The sequence below is a fragment of the Apteryx mantelli genome, chromosome 5 (genome assembly GCF_036417845.1).
Source record: "Apteryx mantelli isolate bAptMan1 chromosome 5, bAptMan1.hap1, whole genome shotgun sequence".
In the NCBI taxonomy this organism is placed as follows: Eukaryota; Metazoa; Chordata; class Aves; order Apterygiformes; family Apterygidae; genus Apteryx; species Apteryx mantelli.
This window is the reverse complement of record NC_089982.1, coordinates 48,824,372-48,834,492: the sequence shown is the minus strand read 5'-3', so window position 1 is coordinate 48,834,492 and position 10,121 is coordinate 48,824,372.

Genomic DNA, 10,121 nt, shown 5'->3' with positions numbered 1-10,121 from the left:
AAAAGTTCAATAAAATTTCGATCTGGCTTCAGATCTATGAAAACCAGAAATATGAAGAGCTAGTAAATTTCAAGCTCATATTTCTGAGTTTGACAGGCACAATGGAAATTATTTACAAGCACTATATGTTTTCTGTTTTAAAGCAAACAATGGAAGATTTGTTGGAGCAACTTCATAAAGTTTATATTAGGAGGAAATCTGAACAGGCTGGACTGCTTAAGTTAGGTTGCATTCCCTCAGCCTGATTCCTGTGAGTCTGATCACAGGAAAAAGATGCAACTGTGCTTCAAGAATGCCAAAATATTCTCAGCTCCTTTCATTGTATATGTCATTAGTGAAACACAGCTTGCCATAAGGATTGTCAGCAGTCAAGTGAAAAATAAATGAATCATTCTGGATGATACTAAGTGTGTAAAAGTGAAAGGCTGTAAATGCAACATAATAGTTATATAATTTAGCAGCCTGTAATTTGACTGTACATCATTTGTATGTTGCTTTTACTCTTTACAGGCTAAAGACAAATACGAGATTTGTGTTTGTGTGCAATGAGTCTCAGAAAGCAAAATTAGAGTTGAGTGGTCATCCACTTAAATTTTGTATTTCCTTTTCTCCTGAAGTGTCAGTTTTGCTAAAAATTGATGTCTTGGAAGACTACAAGATCTCACTGGTTAACCTCAATTCTGTTTTTCGTTTGGAAACAACAGCAAGAAGTATGCTTCTGCTATTGGATTTCCATATCTGTGAGCTCTATGAAATATTGTTAACTTAGGTAGCTGTTATTAGCTGTTACCACGCTAATGTGTTAATAAGGGTAAGGGTAAGCCTGACTTAAGTGTTTCTCTCTTCTCCTATAAATTTTATTATAGAGAAATAGAGAGAATGGTGGCACATTAAGTGGTTTTGGAGTCTGCAGTTTGACACAGTTAATAATATTACAAAAGTAACCTAAAATCCAGGTAACTGCAGTAATGTTAAGCATGTAATGTTTATCCCCAAAGCATTTGTGTTTATTTCCCTACCTCAGTATGTGCTCCCCCTACCTCGTTTCGAGGTCACCATTTCAGTCCTGTCTTTTTCATTCTCTTTAGCCATTATAAAACCTTACCACAAATGTCACATTTTAGGAAATCTGTGAAAACATGAAGATTTTTAGAGAATTTAAAATTCCCCATTCAACAGAAATGAGCTCTCAGATACAGTGCAGAAGGTGCTTCGCTAAACAATTCTATTGCTTTAAGCATGGGGTACTGATTTTCAAATTATTTTTGAAATTTAAATAATCAAGAAGCCCAGTTGCTTCCAGAAACTCCCATAATTGATTTTTTTATTGGTTGGGTCACTTAACAATGGCCTTAGATATTGGTTTGGCCAGTTATTCTGAATAAATTTTCAATTTCCCTCCATACTGCATTTTAGGATGTGTAATAAGAACGATAAATTTCAGGCCTAAAAGATATTTCAAATCTGAGTTGTGAAGGAAACAAATTGCCTTGACAAATTTTGATCACTAACAGTCAATAATTGTAACTACGTTCTTCTGTGACTGATACAACAGTGCCTGCAGCTGGTGTTTTCTTCTAAGGCATTTAGAACTAAGGCATTTAAAGATTACAGATGATCAAAAAGCCAGTCAATACAATTTACATAATCAGAAAGATTTGGCATACTCAGGCATGTCACCATGTGACAAAAAATACATCATTAGTCTTTTAGTATCTTTTTTTTAAAACAAAAATCTTAAATGATATGGAAAGACACTTATTGTATACTATAAAATACCACTTATTTGATTCAGTCCCGATAAGTTATCTAAGAAAAAATTCAACTTATTACGCCTTCAAGAAATACTAATCTCTAAGAGATGCACAGATTTACACTGTCTAGAGGTTCTGGTTTAAAATCATTCTACATCCAATTGTCTCAGAATATAAGCAGACCAACAACATTCTGATATTTTACTATTTTTAAAAAATGGTATTTAGATGCAACCAAAAAAAAAAAGGGTTCTCATTTTCATCACTTCTCAGGCACAATGGGGGAGGAGGGCAGGGAGAGATACAGATCAAATATGACTCATCCCATCACTTTTGGGGCAACACATAATCAGCAAACAACTCATCTACTTGAGAGCAAAACTAGCACAGACACTTCTTTTTCCCCTATTTTGGAACAGAAAGTAATGGCAGGTCAGAAACATACTCACTTCTTTCAGTCACCATCTTTACTTAAATTCCTCTAATTTTCCACTGGAACTGTACAGAACCAGGATGTCTCCCAGAATTACATAAAGGCTGACAGTCATTCTCATAACTACGCCCTCTCTAAAACAGCTATTTTGGATATATATTCCCTGAATTTCATGAGTACTATGTTATGTAGGCTGAACTAAAACAAGCCTATTCCTGTTGTAGGAAGCCATGTGTAACTGTTTCAATCCAACAGGTACTATTAAAATTGCTAACGGTGCTGTAAAATTTAAATACTATTACAAGTTGGCTTCTATGCTGAATGGGTTGGATTCTGTTCTCTGCAAAATGCCACAGTATGTTTATCCTCTGACAAAAGATCACAAAATATAAATTCATATACACTGAAGCTGTATTACAAAAGGTCATAAAGGGTTAATACAAGTCTCTCATTACTTATCCAGTATTGGCATTTGTCACAGTAATACCTCTAGAAATACTTTTATTATTCCCTACCATGCAACAGTAGTGGACTCAGTATGACAGTGGCTACTTGCCAGGGAGAAAATATACAGCAATGAAAATACTGGCATGACAACAGTTTTGTTACTTGGTATATTTATTGATTAATTATATCTGATTCTTGAGGTTCCAATTGCCCCAGTGTTACAAAATCCCTGGCTCAGATGCATCTTTTTACTTGCCAAAGTCAAGAGAGCCAGGGAGAGGAGGTACAGATACTGGCTAAAAGTACCATTTTGTTTATGTGCGTCTGCCAGTGAAAAATGGAATTTTACAGAAGCATGCAGAGAAAATGAATATTCCCTCAAGCATTTCATCAACAGAACCTTTCAGCTCAATTTGTGCATTTCAGGCTGTTTATTCTGTTTTATATCACACCTTTCCTCTTTGCTTTGTGTAAATTTTAATCCTATAATATTGTGTAATATTACTGTAAATATTATATGAAAAAAAGTATAAATGCAAACATACTTTGTAAATGATTTTGCTGTACTTTGTGTACATCAGCTGTCTCCAGAAAAGATCTGAAATTTCTAAATACATAATGGAAGCAACTACTTATAAAACTGACTACAAAAACAAAACGACTATTTTATATAGGTACTCTGTGGGCATTATATATATTTATTTATTGATATAAAGTACTGTGCGTTAATAGTATTCATTTCTATTGACTTGTATAAACTTTGTGTGCCTACACACATGTATTTAATGCCATGCATTAAAGTTACATACCTCAGCCAGTCTACTGATTGAAAATACAATGAAACCACAGACATTTTCCTGAATTTGTTAAGTTTTGTTATTTAAAAACTAAACCAGAGGACAGCAATCACCTAATTTGTACATGGGCATTCTCCAAATGTATCATAAGATTAGAATTATTAATTTGTCATATTACTTCTAGTGGCTATAAAAGTAGATTGTTTAAGCTATCAGGTAACAAATTAATCTACATTTAAAGCTTCATATTTAAGGCCTACACATCATGAATGTCCAAAAAGACAAGATAACATAGAACCAAAATATAAACAAATATCTTCTTTTTGTATTTAATTACAAGCAGAACAGTCTTTTCATTAAGAGTTGCCAAATCTGGTAGTCTGATAAAAATGAGGCTGCTGCAGCTCCAGGTCCCCAGGTCCAGCCAGTAGCGAGGCCTGACATTTATTCCCATTAAGCACACATCCACATAATACTGATACATGTATATACATGGCTGGCCACCTCAATCTACAGACAGAAAACACAGCACTTGTGCAAACACAGACAGCACTAATGGCCTGAACCTATTCCCCTTCTTGCTGATCAGGATGCAAGTCTGTTAGTGGAAAATATATGGACATATATACACATATATACGATATGGATCTCTCCGATATTTGGTCTTAGACACTTGATCTATCCAGTAGCTGGCCCTGGATCCTTGCTTTCCCCTGTTGGTGGCACCTGGATATGCAATCCCCCGAGGGCAGCCCCACTCCTGTTGCTGGTACTCAGACCTACACACACACAGACACACGCACTATGGATTCCTCCAGTAACTGGCCTTAAACACCCCATCTACCCAGCAGCTGGCCCCTGGATACCCTAGTCTCCCAGTTGCCTCACACACGCATATAAACTGGTCTCCCCAGCAACTGGTCCAGACTTACAACCTTGCCAGTAGCCAGCCCCCAGACCCCTTGGTCTCTCCAGTTGCTGGCCTGGACCTCCTGGTCCCTGATATAGCTGACTCTCAGACCCTCTGGTCTTTCCAGTATCTGGCCTAGACGTATGGCTGCTCCACTGTTTGGCACCCAAGCCTCTTTCTTTACATGCTGGCTAGTCCAGCTTTATATTCTCTAGTGATTACACACTTACATACGTAGCCACACCAGATGCACTCCCTCCAGTATCTCTAATAATTTGAGATCCTAAGGACATTAAACCCCATCTAAATGTAAGTATTATTAATTATCACAGTATTAAGAACTTAAGTTCAGGCACAGTGAACCAGAACTTGGCCAATATTCATGAGTTTCTTTCACTGCAGACTAAGGTTCAAATCCAGCAAAAGTCAAACAAAAAACAAAAACAAAACCCCAGAGTGACAAACCTTCATTCCAAGAAATTTTAAATGGAAAATCGTGCCTACGGAGTGGGCTGGATAATACTGCAATGAAATTTCAACCAGAAGTCCTTTAAACTACAGTCAGCACAGTGCTGTCATTTTATGTATTGCCAGAATCATGTTTTGTTAACCTCAGCTGCACCTGTGAAATAATGGGAACATACCAAAAGTATAAGTGATTGTCAGCCCAGTTTTAGGGTTCTGCTAAACAGCATTCCTCTGTAAGTATTGTACATTCCAACTGAAGTTGAAATATTCCTGGAGACTTCATTATTTTGTCTAAGAACCCCAGTCACAGCCAGAGCTTTATTTTATTACCACAGAAGAAGACATTAACCCTACAGTGGTGGCAGGTCTCTCTGCCTACTTTTAAGAAGAACAGACTTACAAAAAATTTGGGAAGAGACAGGCTAGAAGCAAAGTTTTGTACATGTGAATAAGGGGGCTGGAAGATCTGGTGTCCAGGTACTACTTTTATCCAAGTCAGATCCCAGGCTTTCTGATTCTCTTATTATAACTTAATATTGTCCATTCTCCTACAAGAAATAAATTTCTTATATCAGGACTCAGGATTATTTTTTGCCATTATTTCTGCACTAACCTGAGGTTTTCAGCTATTAGTTCTTTATTTTCCACACACAACTTCTTGGATGAGGCTATGTAAAAATGGCATTCTTAACATACTGGTCACGCATTTGACAGCAGGGCACTAATATTACATTTTGTTTAAATATGGAATTTTAATCAAGTCAATTTGCATTACTTTCTTAACAGAGATTTTTTTTTCTGTTTCATTTTAAATTTTCATTTTATATAGTGCCATTCCTCCACAAGGGCAATCTACCCTGTCATACCTATATAATTTGTACTATGGTCTTAGTGTTTTACCATTTATTTTTCTTCCAAGTTTGAGATATCTCTTAAATCAATATCCCATATCAAGATAGCATAGCAAATCACTCAGGAATTAACATGAATTTTTGAAAAAAAAATTTTAAAGTCTTTGTTAGTTATTAGTATATATACACACACATTTTGAAAATACTGTATAGGTAATTTGTATAAATATATTTTGTACTAATCTATCAGTTAGACAAGTAATTTGCTCTCCCATAAAATTACCTGTTTTATTCTTTGCAAGAGTGTTTAATAGTTATGTTTAGGAAACAGTACTTTCTAGTAACTGATGTTTATTTTACTATTATTAGTGTGCTCTAAAGTCCTCAATTATAGATCAGTGTCTAAATTGCTAAGTGCTCCTACATTAAAATAAAAAATAGTCATTATCTGGATGCAGCAGAATGATTTTTCTGATCTCAGATACTGCCACTTTAAACAAGAATGTTTTTTCCAGTATCCTGAAGGAATACTTCTATAAGAACAAATTGACAACTCTTTGTACGCTGTTGAAGTTAGTGGAGCATACTGATAGGGCATGGGAATTTTGGGGGGCACACCTTAAGCAGGTCAATTTTGCGGTTGTAAGATAGAAACAAAATAGCAAAAATGAATGCAGAATAAAAGCAGCTGGCAATTCAGAATCATCTTCCCTGGCAAAAACGTGGTTTAAAAGGACAGCCGGGCTGAACCATAGCTTCTGGATTTCAGATGGTAATGGTTACGAAACCATTACCTACTCCAAATCAGCCTTTCAGACATATGACTTGAGACTTATTCACACTTAGTCCTCCAGGCTTCACAAATGTATCTCATCCTTGCAAGTCCAGGATCAAAACCAAACCAAATCAAAACAAAAAGAACAGAACAATAAAAAAAAAAAATCTAGAAATCTAACACAGATTTCCCAAAGAACAAATCTTTGCTCCTTGAACTTCAATCTCAGTTGCTGAAACTCTCAAAGCTCATTATTCTATTTACTTGTATTCCAGAAACATAGAGAGACAATGTTCGTACACTAGCAGATAGTCATTATCCATTTTAAAGATGAAGCACTACAGTGCTACTTACTTTGAGAGTGAAATTAAGTTGTGGATATCAGATTTCCTCCATTAATGCTAACTGCTGGCAATATTCAATAATTTCTTACAGCATTTATTCGAATTTTCTGTAAGTTCTGTTATTCAAAAATTATGTCTGTATCACATTAGAGACTTCCCTATTTGGCTTCAACAGGCATCCTTATATTACTGCAGTATTGCTTGGCCTACTCTCCACTAATTACTTCTATGTATCTTAAAGACCGCATTTCACCTCCTGATCTCCCTTATGACAGCTCTGCAACAGGCGTGCAGGTATCTACATAGCCTTGCATAGTCTTGTTAAATGAACTCATACAACCTTGTAACTTGTTTCTGCGGAAGAGACCCTAGTTTGTATGCTTGGTTAAACACAACAATACACACTTCAGAATGTAAACAATTAGCGACTGGGAGCAAGGGACTATATCCAAGGTTTGGTCAGTAAGATTGCCAGTCATATACAAGCATCACCAGTGCAGGTCATTTGCAGGGAGTCTCACCTGACCCTGCTTAATATGTCTCCATGAGGATGTTTGCAGAGAGGACTTCCATCAACCCCCCTCAGATGGTGACTGGTTATCCTGTCCGAGAGCTTTTTGATCAAGACATTCCCCGTTTCAAAAATCTCCATAAAGCTTGCTTTCATCATTAAATAAAATTAAATAAAAATATTATTCATTATTAAAAGATACAGTAATTTTTCAAGTGGCCCAATTAACACTGTCGTCACTATATAATTGTTTTGTACTTAGGTTTATTTTACATCTGAAAAAAAAAAGCTAAATCTTTTAAAGTAAAAGAAAATGTAAAATGATTTAATAATCATTGGCAGAATGCAAGGATATTTATACTTTATCATCCTAATTAGCATCAAGTTATACAACAAGCAGTGCATATTGACTTCATAAATTACTCTTTTATGGAATGAGATAACAAATTTCAACTGATCTGTCATTTACATGTGCAAAAAACTATTTTTCCCCAGGTATGACAGCCCATTAATGCATTCATAATGAATGTAGTTAATATCCTGAAAGCTATCTATTATGTTCCATCACTCTAGCATGTTGAATATTTAATAAACATGTACAAGATATACCAAGATAATATGATCCCCATGAACTTTAAGGATAACTTCCTAATTGTCCTGTTTTTTATTAGCATTTTCCATATCCTTTCCAGGTTTTTGCTTCATGGTTTTCTACTATTAAAATGTTAAGCTTTTTATTCTGTTTCAGATTTCAGTCCTCCTTCCTTCAAAATCTTTAAGTGGATTATTGCAATTCAGTAATGATTTTTTAGTGTTAAATAGTCAGGCACTGTTTCAATTTTTCCCCTCTGAAAAATGTATGTTAGATATACTGAGAGAAAAAAGATACAGGGCTGAAAATAGTAACTGAGGAAAAAAAAAAAACATACACACATTCAACACAAATTATATGAAGATAATTGTACTTTCAGTTATTTACTATGCTTCAGTACAAATCTAGAAATGACTAAAATGACTAGTGCTGATATAGTCTATATAAACTTTCAGAGATAAATGATTGCAGGTCAGTGAAATAAATGAAAACAAGCAGATGAAGGATCTCTTCACTTTCTGTAAATCTAAGCTGATGGAATGTTGTTCAGGGGGTGTATATAAGTAGAAGATAGCTATATATAAACATGGATGACTACAGAAAACAAGTCTCTGAATGGAAGAAAAATTATTTTAAATTCTTTAGAACTGCAGAACAGGAGCATGCATGAGGAATTTTGACATGCAAAAGGAAAGGTGCTTGCTCATATGCAGATATAGATTATAGAAATAATTTATTATATATATGATTTTATAGAAGTATTGGTAAGCACCTGTCCTTTCAATTGTCACAATTCCTACACTGCTGAAGCTTTCTCCTTTTGAGTCATTTCATGGAGATACAAACCAAAGCAGACACACACTTGATAAGGACAAAAGACACAGATTATCTGCCAGAGTATAATACTTTCAGTGAAGGCAGGAACATACTTGCTGTTACGGCTTCCAGGACTGTTTGACTGACTTTTATCTCTATAAAGATGCTAACGCCAGCAGTGCAATCCATCACATCTGAAGAGCAGCCCGGTCTGAATTCCAAAAATGTTAATAATATTAATAATATTAATGTAAACTATTTTAAAGGATTAACTGAAAAAAAACAAAAACAAATCAGTCAAAGTAGCTGCAACCCATCAACTTGAAGATTAGAGCCTGAAGTAGGATCTTCTAGTCTTATAAGGGAATAGTAAACTTAGTCACAAATGACAGGAACAAAAAATATCCACCTTAATTTAAGAATAAGTAGTAAACAATTATTTTAGTAACCGGCAAGATGCCATCTGTTCAGACTTTTCCTAGCAAGTCAGAGTAATTTGTAACATGAAAGTTCAGTCAACTTAAATATCTTGAGCACACTATTTTTCCTCCATTTTCACATTTAAATAAGACTTCACTGGTTTCTTCTTGCTCTCATTTCTTCTTGCATATACTATACATTCCTGTATGACTCGATGTTAAGGAAAATCATCTTTCAGAAAAGAAAAGGACAATACATTATACTTTGAGAGTGACGAGCTCTTTTGATTTCTTCTCTGCTTCTGGAAATATCTCGAGCTTAAAATGAGATATTTTAAGCAGGGAGAGCATTGGTGTCCCTACAAGCACCAAAGATTTTCACATAAATAAACAAAGCAATAGAGAAGTTCAGTATAATTGTCACAGGAATTTTTCATTTTCAGGATAGTAGGAAAAAAACACTAATTGGATAGGTGGTTCTGAGAGATTAAAACAAATGTTATAAATATGAGAAAATTTCTCTTCCTCAGACCTGAACATGTTTAAACTCTAGCAGTTTACATTAGAACCAGTGCTTAGTAGTCTTCATTCACTGATCTTTTCTTCTATTGAATGTTTATTCAATAAATGTTTCATTCATTTACTTCATCTGCTTTTCCTGTTATTGCTTGCTGTTAATGTTTTGAGTAGTTGCCCAGCAGAAATCTAACAGTAAATATTATTAGTTTATGAGCAAAATTTGGACAAATCAAGCCAGAACACAGCATTTTCTCCATTTGAGTTAAAATCCAAAAAAGAAAATAGCAAAAGCCAGGAGAACTAGGTTATTTTATGACTTAGGTTATTTTTCTCTGGGGAGGCCAAAATACCACCAAAATACATAGAAGCTTTGTCTACAGTTTGATGCTGAATATCAAAAAATAGTTGAGAAAGAGTATAGAGAATTGAGATGAATATGTTCCAGCAGATACTCCATTTAAAAGCTTTTTAGCTTCAAAGAAAGA